The following is a 16,672-nucleotide window of genomic DNA, read 5'->3' as shown; positions in this document are numbered from 1 at the left end:
AAACGCCCGTGACGTAGCGGAGGTCTAGCGTATTCACGTTTACCGTGCGTCAGTTCTCCTCTGCGGACAGGCCGTTCCATCTTCTTTACTCGTTAGCTGACAGACGCCCTAGGAGAAAGCAAAGAAAGGAAGAAATTCAAAAGGAAATGAAACAGATCGGAGGGAGCCTCAAAGGCTTTGATCCATCCCCCCAGGCAGCCGAACCACCTTCGCAAAGGCACACCTCAAAAGACACGTCCTTCCGGGATCGCTGCACAGCCCAGCCAGAAAAGAGGAACAGAAACAAACAGAACGAGAAGGCTGCAGAGGGGGACGGAGGGCCGGAAAGGAGCCTGCTGTCCAGCGATGGTATTTTACCGCTCCTTGCGCGTTAGCAGCCCCTTTCAGATGCTTAAGCCCAAATTCTCTCAGCCCTTAACAGCTTCAGTACCCGCGGCACCTAGTTTTTCCACGCTCTCCAGTCTTCCTCGCTCTTTCCCGTCTCGGGCGAAAAGCCTCCCAGACCCCGTCTGTACTTACGCGCTTCCTTAAAACAGGATCGCCGAAATCAACCGAACGGGCTGAGCTGCTCCTCTTCCGCTCGCCGGCCCTCGGAACGTCAGCCTGCAAACGAATCGGACCACCGAGGTCACCGGCAGAGTCTCCTTTCGGAGCTCGGCCCCCCCCCCCAAGCTTTAACGACGGTTTCCCAAGCGGGGCAAACGCAGGGCCTCCCTTCGGCCCCGGAACGGTTTTTATCGCGGGCTCCCAAGTCGCCGTTACGACACTAAGCGGCAAAGCAAGGCAAAGACAGCTGGGGTCGCAGCTTACCCACCTAGGCACGAAAATTCTTCTTTGAGGCCTCCCTCGCTGCTTTTGCCAGGTAAACACACCAAAACAAAGCTCCCGACAGGCAGCTGAGGCTTCACATGGACCTCGGGGCCCCGCTAGCAACGGCGACGCCGGAGCCGCCGGGCTACCAGGCGCTATTCCCCCCCCCCCCTCCCCTCCCCTCCCCTCCCCTCCCCTGCCGGCCCGCGAACCGCGGCTTATTACTCACGAGTCCGGGAAGGACGCCGCCGACCTTCCCGCGGCCGAAGGCTCCTCGTCAGGAGCGGGCAGAGAACCTTTCCGCCGGCATTCGGAGTCTCCCGGCCGCTCTCGACACCCGATAACTTGCCGAGAGCGGGCTGAGGGCGGGAGCCTGCAGTTCTTCACGGCAGCACACAGTCGTTCCCCGATGTGCCGAACGCCTAGCATTAACACAATTTAGAAATACAAAAATACCACCGCTACAGGGCGCAAAGCCAAGCTGAAATTTCGGCAGCCAAAGCAAACCTCTGCGCGCCCGACAGAACGAGCCACGTGCATCGGCGCCTACAGCTCCTCAAGGCTAGCGAGGCCTCGTGGGCGACGTTCCTCTGGCAGGCTGCGCAGCTGAACTCCCCCGTGTCGCCTAAGAGTCCGTGACGTGACGTATTCAAAGCTCAGCAGAAATTAACAATCCAAAGTTGTTTCTAAGCACAAAAGCGGATCTACTACACGAGAAGGAAGGAGTCCTAATTCCGCAAGGCTTTACCTTTTCTTCGAGCTGCCGTCTTCCTGCTGCCCCAAAGACCATTGCCAGGCAATTAACCTGGGGTCGCGCTAAATGAGCCTTCCTGAAAGCCACCTCTTCGTTTTACAATTCGCACGCTTGCCTCTCCCTCTCTCTCTGGCCACCTGACCGCCGTTCCCCGAAGACGGGAATTTGCCGTCTTGGAGCTCTTAAAGCACGACGCTTCACAGATGCAGAGAGTCACGCGCACGGAAACGGATGGACGCAGCGTCCTTTCCGTAACGCGTACGCACCTTCCGTTAGATGTCGCTCATCTGTTATTCCGATCGCTATTACCGGCGAACCTTCCTCACCGGGAGGAACGGGCTTTCCCTTTCGGGGCGACGGAGACGGCTCTCGCTCGGTTCCCTTTAATTTTATTACTTCGGCTCGCTTACGTTTCTCTGTCTCTTCAGCTTCAGCCGTAGCAACGAATCTAAAAATTAAATATCCTATCTTTCCTTTTCTACGTACGCGTGTACGATAACAAAACAAAATACAAACGACCGAAGCAAAACTAAGGCAGCTACGGTTAACAAGAGGCGCAGGGCAGCAACGGGTCGCTTAGTCCTCAGCGCTGCCTCCGGGAGGGAGGCCGAAAGAACGAACGTTCCGCATCAAGAGTTACCTTGGTTACCCGGGCCAGAACGCCTCCTACTGTCGCAGCTTCTGGGGAGATCGAGGGTCCGCTGCTGCATTTTTGCTTCCTCCTTTCAGCCCGCCCCTTTGGGAGTAAGCGCAAAAAACCGCTCGCTCGTCCGGCTTTGCTCTTTGTCAGCATTTGCTATTGTCGGTTCCGCCTCTGTAACAAAGACAGAAAATTGCATTTCGCTTCCAACAAAACACTTCGATTTACACGCGTTCTTTTTCTCTTTCCCGTGTGTTGCCCGTAAAGAAACACATAACTACGAAAGCAGTTATATGCGGTGCTTTATTCGGGGCCCGGGGTCTCAGGGACTCATGTCCAAAGCTGAGAATCCCAAATCCCCGTTTAACTTGGTTAATATTTATAGTGTTCGGTTACGTAACATAATCAACAGAATTGCTAAGCTACATGATTGTTTCCCATTTATAGTTTCTTCAGTTACTGTTGCCAAGATTTGCTTATCATTTACCTAGTTCATCAGATTGTGCTGTACCCAGTTCATCAGATTGTACTGTACCCAGTTCATCAGATTGTACTGTACCCAACACCTGCAATTATACCTTCATCTTGTCTACCAAGTATAACCTATTCTAATCAATATAATGTAACAATTCCCCCCTTTGAAAATACTTCAAGTCTTCCAGACTGCAAGGATTTTCATCATCAGTTCCGCAGATTTCCATATTCTTTGGACCGTCTCAAACTGGTGATTGTAGCTGCAATGAATTATTTCCAATGTCTTCATATCTCGGGGGAAGTTCATGATTCTTCCTGGTAACAGCTTTTAAAATTTTCCCCAAGTGTTGCCGTTCCTTATTAACAATATTTTGAATCAAACGCAACACTCCCATAATAGCTAACATAATAATTATAATTATTATACACCATTGAATTAAAGATGCTACCCAACCAGAGATGTTCAATCCAAATGACTTTGCTAAAGCAGCAACCCAATTATGGGTACTTTCTTCTCTTTCTTCCTCAGTTGCATGTTCAATTTGCGTTAGCTGAGACAAATCACGTTCTACCGCGGCTGTAACATTCGGAATATGTACACAACAATGATCAATCTTATCTCGTAAATAACCACATACTCCATGTTCTTTTAGCAACAGCATATCTAATGCCATTCTATTTTGCAGGGTCATTTTTGTGGTTGCCTGTAATTGTAAGTTTATTTCCTTAAATCCTTCTTTAGTCACTCTTGCTAGCCTTTCCGTTTGTCCTAACAACCGGTACAACATTTCTCTATTCCGATAAGTACTAATTGGAGCAAACAATGATTCTAAAGCCCAACCTAACTTCACACCGGATGATGGTTCTTGCCAATCATCATCATCCTTTATTTCTCTCTTCATTATCCATAAATTTTCTAATCTACCCTTAAATGGCGCTTTCTTCCAAATTGGGCAGAGAGTTGGTAACCCTAAAGTTATTTCAGTCACCAACCCATCCAAGGGGAGGTGAGTCGTCCATTGTCCATCACTTGTAACCCAAACTAAATTTCCTGTGCTCCTGATTGTAGTTCTACAATCTGTTCTCACTCCGAATTGTATTACAGGTTCACTCATGGAGTATTTAATTCCTCTACAGGCACAACCTGTCCTTAATGCAAGGACCACAGGTGGAAAGGTAACTTCACTTTCGGGGTGTCACAAGTGTATACTTTTGTACAGTTCTAGACTGGGTGTTTTTCAGCTAACTTTCTTTTGCATTAGATTTTCTTGTGTTTCCTGTTGTGGCGCCTGGATTATTTGTATTGGTTGCATTTCGTCTTTTTCCAAATCTTTTAACTCTCTCCTGGCTCTGTTTCTTTTCTGCATAGGTTCTGATTTTGCAGTAACCTCTAATGCCCTTTTTCCATAATCAAAACTCTCTTTAATCCAAACAATACAGGTGTAGTTTCCTACATCTGTCTTACTTACATTTCGCAATGATAAAATCATAGTACCCCTTCGTGTATCACTATCCCATCGGATTGTAAACCCAGTTGACAATTTGGACTCATTCTTCTGCCAATAGCAACTAATGTCTTGGATTGAACTTCTCATATCTCCAACAAAATCACAAGTCAAATTTACATCCATTCGTTCTTCTATATGTACAGTAGCATATGTATGTATTATTTGAGCGAAACCATTACTTAATCCTACCCAGCATAGTATTACCAAGATGTAAATCTCAGTTTTGTAGGAGTGATCATTTTTACCCCCCATTGTGATGGTACCTTCTTCACTCTGGTATAATGAATCCAATTATCAATTCCTGCTACTTTCACAGCGGTAAATGTTATCAATAGCACCAAATAAAGTCCATGCCACTGTTCCTTTAAAGGCTCCGTTTGCCAATTTCGAACATACGCTTGGTCTCCTGGTTGATTCTCCAACGGCAAAGGGCGATTCCAGATGATCGCGGCACGTAAGGCTGTGAGTAATCTGCTTAAAGAAATTATATAACTATAAACATCTTGATCTCCTTGGAGGTGTAAATCTGCACTTCCCATTCCCTTCGTTGGTGCAGTATATGGCTTACCGTACAGAATTTCATAGGGACTTACAGACAACCCTTCTCTAGGTTTTATACGAATTCTCAATAAAGCAAGGGGCAATGCCTGTGGCCATTGGATTTGAGCTTCCTGGCATATCTTTTTAATTTGTCCTTTTAATGTTTGATTCATCCTTTCTACCTTTCCACTAGATTGTGGCCTCCATGGTGTATGTAAATCCCAGCTAATTCCAAGCATTTCACTAATTTCCTGTACTATTTTAGCTATAAAGTGTGGGCCTCGATCTGAAGAAATTCCTAAAGGTACCCCAAATCTAGGTATGATCTCTTTTAACAAAGTTTTTACTACTTCTCTAGCTTGATTCGTTCTACAGGGAAATGCTTCTAGCCACCCTGAAAAGGTACATACGTATACCAATAAATACTTAAACCCTTTTGATTTAGGTAATTCTGCAAAATCCACTTGCCAATAGTCACCTGGTTCTATTCCCACTTTCAAAGTTCCCATTGGAATTTGTTTTCGTATTACCGGATTATTCTTTAAACATACTGGACACTTCGCATTCACCCCTTTTGCTATTGTTAACATTTGTGCAGATATAATGCTCCGCTTTAAAAACTGCACCAATGCTTCTGCTCCCCAATGGCATTTATTATGTTCAGTTTGTATTATTCGTTTCATAATTGTAGCAGGCACTACTACTTGTCCATTACCTGTTACATACCATCCATGTGAATTCTTCTGTGCCTTTACCAAATCGGCTAATTTTTCATCTTCTTGGGTATAAAAGGGATTTACAGAGAGATGAGCAGTAATCGGGCTTACCTTAGTAGGTATTAGAGCTAATTCAGTCCATACTTGCCGTGCAGCAATTTTGGCTGCCTGGTCTGCCTTCATGTTTCCTTGTGCCACATCGCTGCCATCCCTCTGATGTCCTCGACAATGCATTACAGCCACTTGCTGAGGTAGTACCACAGCCTCTAATAACTGTAAGATCTCGGTTCGATATTTAATAATACTACCTTGAGCCGTCAACAATCCTCTTTCCTTCCATAAAGCTCCATGTATATGTATTATTCCAAAAGCGTATTTAGAATCTGTCCAAATATTCACTCTCTTATCCGTACTCGGTATTAAAGCCCGAATTAGAGCGACCAGTTCTGCCTTTTGCGCTGACGTTCCTGGCATTAATGCCTTTGCTTCAATTACTTCAAGCTTAGTAACCACAGCATATCCAGAATATCGTGTTCCATTCTCAACAAAGCTGCTACCGTCTGTAAATAATGTCCAGTCAGGATTTACAAGGGGAATATCTTTCAGATCTACCCTACTGGCGTAAGTTTGTTCGATCACCTCAATACAATCATGTTCCAGCTCGCCTTCCTCTATTTTGCTACCTAAAAATTCAGCGGGATTCAAACATGTTGTTATCTTTAAAAATATATCATCCTGTTCTCTCAATATTGCCTGATATTTCAACATTCTACTGGATGACAACCAATGACCCCCCTTTTGTTCCAAAACTGCAATCACCATGTGGGGCACAAATACTTCCATTTTTGTTCCCAATGTCAATTTTCTAGCTTCTTGGACTAACATTACAGTAGCAGCCACTGCTCGGAGGCAAGAAGGCCATCCGGCACTTACCATATCCAACTGCTTGGAAAAATAGCCCACCGGTCTCTTCCATGATCCAATTCGTTGAGTTAAAACTCCAAGCGCTAGTCGTTGCCGCTCATGTACAAAGAGTTGAAATGTTTTTGTCAAATCAGGCAATCCTAATGCTGGGGCTTCTTGCAGAGCCTGTTTTAAGTCTTGAAAAGCCCTTTTACACTCTAAACTCCAAACTAATTGTGGCTCTTTTAAAGCTGCATACAGTGGTTTGGCTAACAGTCCATAATTCAAAATCCAGAGTCTGCACCACCCTGTCATTCCTAGAAAAGTTCGTAACTCGTGCAAATTTCTAGGTTCAGGGATGGCACAAATCGCTTGTATTCTATTCACCCCCAACCGTCTTTGTCCTTGGGAAATTTCACATCCCAGATATATCACTTTTTCCCGGGCAATTTGGGCTTTTTCCTTAGAAACTCGATAACCGCTCTGTCCCAGTAAATTTAATAACGCAACTGTAACAGTAATGCAGTTTTCATACCTTTCTGTCGCCACGAAAATGTCATCCACATATTGCAACAATAAGTATGCTTTTGATGGTAATTGAAAATATCCTTGCTCCTTCCAATCCTCCAGTTCTCGTGCCAGCTGATTCCCAAACATTGTAGGACTGTTTTTGAAGCCTTGTGGTAACCTGGTCCAGGTCAGCTGTCGTTTTCGTCCTGTATCCGGATTTTCCCATTCAAACGCAAATAATTTCCTACTTTGTAATGCCAATGGGATGCAGAAGAAAGCATCTTTTAAATCAATTACAGAAAAGTATCTAAATTGTTCTGCCACAGATGTTAACAATGTATAAGGATTTGCTACTACTGGATGTATATCTTTAACTATTTCGTTTACAGCTCTTAAATCTTGAACTAACCTATAATCTCCGTTAGGTTTTCTTATAGGAAATATTGGTGTATTATATTCAGATTCACATTCTTCTAACACATTGTGCATCAAAAATTTTGCAATTAATGGTGCTACCCCTTTCCTAGCTTCTAACTGTATAGGATATTGTCTAACTCTTACCGGTTGGACACCTTCTTTCAATTCTACTATGACAGGTTTTGCTGCTTTCGCTAATCCCGGTACTTGTGTCTCCCATACCCATGGTACTACAGCGTTTTCTACCTCTATTGGTATTGTTGTATTAGCTATTTCTTTTACTATAAATATTCTAGCTATTTCTTCCTCAGGTATCTGCAACTTAGCTTTTCCATTTTCAAATATTATTTTAGCATTAAATCTTGACAATAAATCTCGTCCTAACAAAGATGTAGGACAATCCGGTACATAGAGAAATTCATGATCTAATTCTTTACCCCTAAAATTTAGATGCAATGGCCGCAGAAAGGGCCGTTGCTCTGTTTTTCCTGTAGCTCCTACCACAGTTATCATCGTATCTCCTATCTTTCCTAAACAAGTATTTAAAACAGAATAAGTTGCCCCAGTATCTACCAATAATTGTTTCTCTTCCCCATCAATTTCTGTTGTCACTTTTAATCCATCACTTAGTCAGCTACTATGTTGCCCCAAATGTCCTAACATCATTGTTTCTGCCATTGGTGTTCCTCCTACTGAAGTCTGCTGGGCCAAATTCATTTTCACTGGGCACTCATTTTTCCAATGTCCCTGTTGTCTGCAAAACGCACACTGATTTATCCCTAGCTGATTTTGAGGTATTCCCCGCATGCCTCCTACCCTGTATCCTCCTCGACCTCGTCCTCTACTTCTGCCTCTTATTCCTTGATTTACTCGTTGTAACATTGCTAATAATCCTGCCTGATTTCTCTTTGTGGGTTTTTTTTTTTTTCCCTATTATTGTACACTTTCCAGCTGATTGCTTCCAAATTACTAAATCTCCTGGGGAAAAAGGAACTTTCCCATATACTTTATCAGTCCCCGAAATTGCCTCTCGTAAAGGGGCTAATAATACTTTACTGTTTTGCTCTTGTTCCTTCCTCCCTTGTCTTGTTCTCTGTGCAATTGGGGTTCGTTGCGCTTGTCTTGGGCATGATGAATGCCCTGGCGAACCCTTCGGTGTTAACTTAATCTGGATCGCTCCAGTATTAATTGATTCTGACGGTTTTACCGCCTTAATACTATCAGTATCACTATCGTCCCCTGCATCTATATCGGACATCACAGGGGCCGTCGGTGATGCTAAAAGTGATACATCCTCTGGCTCTCTTATTGAATTTTGTATTGCCAAACAAGTCATACACTTCTTATTACCTACACATCCTTCACATTTTGTTTTATCTTTTTTTCGGGATGTACCAACAACATTCCACATTCTCTCTGCATATCTGGATGATTACGTATATCATAAAATAGATCAACATATGGTACTTCATCCCATTTTTCAAGTTCTTAACAATATCTCATTAATGGACCTATAACACCCGGATCTAAACTTCCGTGTTCAGGCCACCGGGGTCCATCATACTCATATTGTGGCCACCAATTCGTACAATAATCTATAAATCGACTTTTACTCATACTCTGAAAATATCCCGCACTTTTCCAATGCTTTAATAAACATCCTAACGGAGAATTATCCGGTATTACCATGGTCTTACACACTCACTCCACACACACACACACACACACTAAATCTACGGGGTAGAAAACGGAAAGATAGCCTCTGATGGGAAACAAAAGACCAAACCAAACTCACGAGACAGCCACGTATGTCCGTGAGTGCTGGACCTGCGGGGCTTTCGCTCCGTCTGACGGCCAGCGCCTAGGCTTCCACAGACCAGACCTCGAGCTCGTTAGCCCAACCTTGCGTGAATCGCCGTCACGTCTTATTAGGCAGGCACCCGACCAAATATTACAATAAAGCACCTTCGGGCTTACCACTTTGGGACGTCAGGAGCAGCGCAGAGCGGGCGCAGCCGATGGCTCCCCGAGAATTCCTCGGTGCCGGCACGGAACAAAATCGGAAAGCGAACCGTCAACACTACTCCCGAAGTCCCATCTGGGTCGCCAGAAAACTGTTGCCCGTAAAGAAACACATAACTACGAAAGCAGTTATATGCGGTGCTTTATTCAGGGCCCGGGGTCTCAGGGACTCATGTCCAAAGCTGAGAATCCCAAATCCCCGTTTAACTTGGTTAATATTTATAGTGTTCGGTTACATAACATAATCAACAGAATTGCTAAGCTACATGATTGTTTCCCATTTATAGTTTCTTCAGTTACTGTTGCCAAGATTTGCTTATCATTTACCTAGTTCATCAGATTGTGCTGTACCCACTTCATCAGATTGTACTGTACCCACTTCATCAGATTGTACTGTACCCAGTTCATCAGATTGTACTGTACCCAGTTCATCAGATTGTACTGTACCCAGTTCATCAGATTGTACTGTACCCAACACCTGCAATTATACCTTCATCTTGTCTACCAAGTATAACCTATTCTAATCAATATAATGTAACAATTCCCCCCTTTGAAAATACTTCAAGTCTTCCAGACTGCAAGGATTTTCATCATCAGTTCTGCAGATTTCCATATTCTTTGGACCGTCTCAAACTGGTGATTGTAGCTGCAATGAATTATTTCCAATGTCTTCATATCTCGGGGGAAGTTCATGATTCTTCCTGGTAACAGCTTTTAAAATTTTCCCCAAGTGTTGCCGTTCCTTATTAACAATATTTTGAATCAAACGCAACACTCCCATAATAGCTAACATAATAATTATAATTATTATACACCATTGAATTAAAGATGCTACCCAACCAGAGATGTTCAATCCAAATGACTTTGCTAAAGCAGCAACCCAATTATGGGTACTTTCTTCTCTTTCTTCCTCAGTTGCATGTTCAATTTGCGTTAGCTGAGACAAATCACGTTCTGCCGCGGCTGTAACATTCGGAATATGTACACAACAATGATCAATCTTATCTCGTAAATAACCACATACTCCATGTTCTTTTAGCAACAGCATATCTAATGCCATTCTATTTTGCAGGGTCATTTTTGTGGTTGCCTGTAATTGTAAGTTTATTTCCTTAAATCCTTCTTTAGTCACTCTTGCTAGCCTTTCCGTTTGTCCTAACAACCGGTACAACATTTCTCTATTCCGATAAGTACTAATTGGAGCAAACAATGATTCTAAAGCCCAACCTAACTTCACACCGGATGATGGTTCTTGCCAATCATCATCATCCTTTATTTCTCTCTTCATTATCCATAAATTTTCTAATCTACCCTTAAATGGCGCTTTCTTCCAAATTGGGCAGAGAGTTGGTAACCCTAAAGTTATTTCAGTCACCAACCCATCCAAGGGGAGGTGAGTCGTCCATTGTCCATCACTGGTAACCCAAACTAAATTTCCTGTGCTCCTGATCGTAGTTCTACAATCTATTCCCACTCCGAATTGTATTACAGGTTCACTCATGGAGTATTTAATTCCTCTACAGGCACAACCTGTCCTTAATGCAAGGACCACAGGTGGAAAGGTAACTTCACTTTCGGGGTGTCACAAGTGTATACTTTTGTACAGTTCTAGACTGGGTGTTTTTCAGCTAACTTTCTTTTGCATTAGATTTTCTTGTGTTTCCTGTTGTGGCGCCTGGATTATTTGTATTGGTTGCATTTCGTCTTTTTCCAAATCTTTTAACTCTCTCCTGGCTCTGTTTCTTTTCTGCATAGGTTCTGATTTTGCAGTAACCTCTAATGCCCTTTTTCCATAATCAAAACTCTCTTTAATCCAAACAATACAGGTGTAGTTTCCTACATCTGTCTTACTTACATTTCGCAATGATAAAATCATAGTACCCCTTCGTGTATCACTGTCCCATCGGATCGTAAACCCAGTTGACAATTTGGACTCATTCTTCTGCCAATAGCAACTAATGTCTTGGATTGAACTTCTCATATCTCCAACAAAATCACAAGTCAAATTTACATCCATTCGTTCTTCTATATGTACAGTAGCATATGTATGTATTATTTGAGCGAAACCATTACTTAATCCTACCCAGCATAGTATTACCAAGATGTAAATCTCAGTTTTGTAGGAGTGATCATTTTTACCCCCCATTGTGATGGTACCTTCTTCACTCTGGTATAATGAATCCAATTATCAATTCCTGCTACTTTCACAGCGGTAAATGTTATCAATAGTACCAAATAAAGTCCATGCCACTGTTCCTTTAAAGGCTCCGTTTGCCAATTTCGAACATACGCTTGGTCTCCTGGTTGATTCTCCAACGGCAAAGGGCGATTCCAGATGATCGCGGCACGTAAGGCTGTGAGTAATCTGCTTAAAGAAATTATATAACTATAAACATCTTGATCTCCTTGGAGGTGTAAATCTGCACTTCCCATTCCCTTCGTTGGTGCAGTATATGGCTTACCGTACAGAATTTCATAGGGACTTACAGACAACCCTTCTCTAGGTTTTATACGAATTCTCAATAAAGCAAGGGGCAATGCCTGTGGCCATTGGATTTGAGCTTCCTGGCATATCTTTTTAATTTGTCCTTTTAATGTTTGATTCATCCTTTCTACCTTTCCACTAGATTGTGGCCTCCATGGTGTATGTAAATCCCAGCTAATTCCAAGCATTTCACTAATTTCCTGTACTATTTTAGCTATAAAGTGTGGGCCTCGATCTGAAGAAATTCCTAAAGGTACCCCAAATCTAGGTATGATCTCTTTTAACAAAGTTTTTACTACTTCTCTAGCTTGATTCGTTCTACAGGGAAATGCTTCTAGCCACCCTGAAAAGGTACATACGTATACCAATAAATACTGAAACCCTTTTGATTTAGGTAATTCTGCAAAATCCACTTGCCAATAGTCACCTGGTTCTATTCCCACTTTCAAAGTTCCCATTGGAATTTGTTTTCGTATTACCGGATTATTCTTTAAACATACTGGACACTTCGCATTCACCCCTTTTGCTATTGTTAACATTTGTGCAGATATAATGCTCCGCTTTAAAAACTGCACCAATGCTTCTGCTCCCCAATGGCATTTATTATGTTCAGTTTGTATTATTCGTTTCATAATTGTAGCAGGCACTACTACTTGTCCATTACCTGTTACATACCATCCATGTGAATTCTTCTGTGCCTTTACCAAATCGGCTAATTTTTCATCTTCTTGGGTATAAAAGGGATTTACAGAGAGATGAGCAGTAATCGGGCTTACCTTAGTAGGTATTAGAGCTAATTCAGTCCATACTTGCCGTGCAGCAATTTTGGCTGCCTGGTCTGCCTTCATGTTTCCTTGTGCCACATCGCTGCCATCCCTCTGATGTCCTCGACAATGCATTACAGCCACTTGCTGAGGTAGTACCACAGCCTCTAATAACTGTAAGATCTCGGTTCGATATTTAATAATACTACCTTGAGCCGTCAACAATCCTCTTTCCTTCCATAAAGCTCCATGTATATGTATTATTCCAAAAGCGTATTTAGAATCTGTCCAAATATTCACTCTCTTATCCGTACTCGGTATTAAAGCCCGAATTAGAGCGACCAGTTCTGCCTTTTGCGCTGACGTTCCTGGCATTAATGCCTTTGCTTCAATTACTTCAAGCTTAGTAACCACAGCATATCCAGAATATCGTGTTCCATTCTCAACAAAGCTGCTACCGTCTGTAAATAATGTCCAGTCAGGATTTACAAGGGGAATATCTTTCAGATCTACCCTACTGGCGTAAGTTTGTTCGATCACCTCAATACAATCATGTTCCAGCTCGCCTTCCTCTATTTTGCTACCTAAAAATTCAGCGGGATTCAAACATGTTGTTATCTTTAAAAATATATCATCCTGTTCTCTCAATATTGCCTGATATTTCAACATTCTACCGGATGACAACCAATGACCCCCCTTTTGTTCCAAAACTGCAATCACCATGTGGGGCACAAATACTTCCATTTTTGTTCCCAATGTCAATTTTCTAGCTTCTTGGACTAACATTACAGTAGCAGCCACTGCTCGGAGGCAAGAAGGCCATCCGGCACTTACCATATCCAACTGCTTGGAAAAATAGCCCACCGGTCTCTTCCATGATCCAATTCGTTGAGTTAAAACTCCAAGCGCTAGTCGTTGCCGCTCATGTACAAAGAGTTGAAATGTTTTTGTCAAAATCAGGCAATCCTAATGCTGGGGCTTCTTGCAGAGCCTGTTTTAAGTCTTGAAAAGCCCTTTTACACTCTAAACTCCAAACTAATTGTGGCTCTTTTAAAGCTGCATACAGTGGTTTGGCTAACAGTCCATAATTCAAAATCCAGAGTCTGCACCACCCTGTCATTCCTAGAAAAGTTCGTAACTCGTGCAAATTTCTAGGTTCAGGGATGGCACAAATCGCTTGTATTCTATTCACCCCCAACCGTCTTTGTCCTTGGGAAATTTCACATCCCAGATATATCACTTTTTCCCGGGCAATTTGGGCTTTTTCCTTAGAAACTCGATAACCGCTCTGTCCCAGTAAATTTAATCACGCAACTGTAACAGTAATGCAGTTTTCATACCTTTCTGTCGCCACGAAAATGTCATCCACATATTGCAACAATAAGTATGCTTTTGATGGTAATTGAAAATATCCTTGCTCCTTCCAATCCTCCAGTTCTCGTGCCAGTTGATTCCCAAATATTGTAGGACTGTTTTTGAAGCCTTGTGGTAACCTGGTCCAGGTCAGCTGTCGTTTTCGTCCTGTATCCGGATTTTTCCATTCAAACGCAAATAATTTCCTACTTTGTAATGCCAATGGGATGCAGAAGAAAGCATCTTTTAAATCAATTACAGAAAAGTATCTAAATTGTTCTGCCACAGATGTTAACAATGTATAAGGATTTGCTACTACTGGATGTATATCTTTAACTATTTCGTTTACAGCTCTTAAATCTTGAACTAACCTATAATCTCCGTTAGGTTTTCTTATAGGAAATATTGGTGTATTATATTCAGATTCACATTCTTCTAACACATTGTGCATCAAAAATTTTGCAATTAATGGTGCTACCCCTTTCCTAGCTTCTAACTGTATAGGATATTGTCTAACTCTTACCGGTTGGACACCTTCTTTCAATTCTACTATGACAGGTTTTGCTGCTTTCGCTAATCCCGGTACTTGTGTCTCCCATACCCATGGTACTACAGCGTTTTCTACCTCTATTGGTATTGTTGTATTAGCTATTTCTTTTACTATAAATATTCTAGCTATTTCTTCCTCAGGTATCTGCAACTTAGCTTTTCCATTTTCAAATATTATTTTAGCATTAAATCTTGACAATAAATCTCGTCCTAACAAAGATGTAGGACAATCCGGTACATAGAGAAATTCATGATCTAATTCTTTACCCCTAAAATTTAGATGCAATGGCCGCAGAAAGGGCCGTTGCTCTGTTTTTCCTGTAGCTCCTACCACAGTTATCATCGTATCTCCTATCTTTCCTAAACAAGTATTTAAAACAGAATAAGTTGCCCCAGTATCTACCAATAATTGTTTCTCTTCCCCATCAATTTCTGTTGTCACTTTTAATCCATCACTTAGTCAGCTACTATGTTGCCCCAAATGTCCTAACATCATTGTTTCTGCCATTGGTGTTCCTCCTACTGAAGTCTGCTGGGCCAAATTCATTTTCACTGGGCACTCATTTTTCCAATGTCCCTGTTGTCTGCAAAACGCACACTGATTTATCCCTAGCTGATTTTGAGGTATTCCCCGCATGCCTCCTACCCTGTATCCTCCTCGACCTCGTCCTCTACTTCTGCCTCTTATTCCTTGATTTACTCGTTGTAACATTGCTAATAATCCTGCCTGATTTCTCTTTGTGGTTTGTTTTTTTTTTTTTTTTTTTTTTCCTATTATTGTACACTTTCCAGCTGATTGCTTCCAAATTACTAAATCTCCTGGGGAAAAAGGAACTTTCCCATATACTTTATCAGTCCCCGAAATTGCCTCTCGTAAAGGGGCTAATAATACTTTACTGTTTTGCTCTTGTTCCTTCCTCCCTTGTCTTGTTCTGTGCAATTGGGGTTCGTTGCGCTTGTCTTGGGCATGATGAATGCCCTGGCGAACCCTTCGGTGTTAACTTAATCTGGATCGCTCCAGTATTAATTGATTCTGACGGTTTTACCGCCTTAATACTATCAGTATCACTATCGTCCCCTGCATCTATATCGGACATCACAGGGGCCGTCGGTGATGCTAAAAGTGATACATCCTCTGGCTCTCTTATTGAATTTTGTATTGCCAAACAAGTCATACACTTCTTATTACCTACACATCCTTCACATTTTGTTTTATCTTTTTTTCGGGATGTACCAACAACATTCCACATTCTCTCTGCATATCTGGATGATTACGTATATCATAAAATAGATCAACATATGGTACTTCATCCCATTTTTCAAGTTCTTAACAATATCTCATTAATGGACCTATAACACCCGGATCTAAACTTCCGTGTTCAGGCCACCGGGGTCCATCATACTCATATTGTGGCCACCAATTCGTACAATAATCTATAAATCGACTTTTACTCATACTCTGAAAATATCCCGCACTTTTCCAATGCTTTAATAAACATCCTAACGGAGAATTATCCGGTATTACCATGGTCTTACACACTCACTCCACACACACACACACACACTAAATCTACGGGGTAGAAAACGGAAAGATAGCCTCTGATGGGAAACAAAAGACCAAACCAAACTCACAAGACAGCCACGTATGTCCGTGAGTGCTGGACCTGCGGGGCTTTCGCTCCGTCTGACGGCCAGCGCCTAGGCTTCCACAGACCAGACCTCGAGCTCGTTAGCCCAACCTTGCGTGAATCGCCGTCACGTCTTATTAGGCAGGCACCCGACCAAATATTACAATAAAGCACCTTCGGGCTTACCACTTTGGGACGTCAGGAGCAGCGCAGAGCGGGCGCAGCCGATGGCTCCCCGAGAATTCCTCGGTGCCGGCACGGAGCAAAATCGGAAAGCGAACCGTCAACACTACTCCCGAAGTCCCATCTGGGTCGCCAGAAAACTGTTGCCCGTAAAGAAACACATAACTACGAAAGCAGTTATATGCGGTGCTTTATTCGGGGCCCGGGGTCTCAGGGACTCATGTCCAAAGCTGAGAATCCCAAATCCCCGTTTAACTTGGTTAATATTTATAGTGTTCGGTTACGTAACATAATCAACAGAATTGCTAAGCTACATGATTGTTTCCCATTTATAGTTTCTTCAGTTACTGTTGCCAAGATTTGCTTATCATTTACCTAGTTCATCAGATTGTGCTGTACCCACTTCATCAGATTGT

The 16,672-nt window shown here is 42.6% G+C and overlaps 1 long non-coding RNA gene across 2 annotated transcripts in view; it reads right to left on the bottom strand.

Annotated features, from left to right (window-relative positions):
* Nucleotides 1-1,196: 1,196 nt before the first annotated feature.
* Nucleotides 1,197-16,672, bottom strand: part of LOC136996154 (uncharacterized) — a 64,537-nt gene continuing 49,061 nt past the window's right edge. Inside the window, exons 2-4 of one of the 2 annotated variants that reach the window (XR_010887464.1) lie at nucleotides 2,205-2,378; nucleotides 1,831-2,012; nucleotides 1,197-1,232 (exon numbers count right to left, since the gene is read on the bottom strand). This is a non-coding gene — a long non-coding RNA (uncharacterized lncRNA). Of the gene's footprint in view, nucleotides 1,233-1,401; nucleotides 1,436-1,830; nucleotides 2,013-2,204; nucleotides 2,379-16,672 lie in introns of those variants that run through there. The other variant, XR_010887465.1, reaches the window with a different exon arrangement.

This window comes from Apteryx mantelli, unplaced genomic scaffold, assembly GCF_036417845.1.
Source record: "Apteryx mantelli isolate bAptMan1 unplaced genomic scaffold, bAptMan1.hap1 HAP1_SCAFFOLD_211, whole genome shotgun sequence".
Lineage (NCBI taxonomy): Eukaryota > Metazoa > Chordata > Aves > Apterygiformes > Apterygidae > Apteryx > Apteryx mantelli.
Note: the sequence above shows the minus strand (reverse complement) of the source record. Positions and strands in the feature narration are given on the sequence as shown.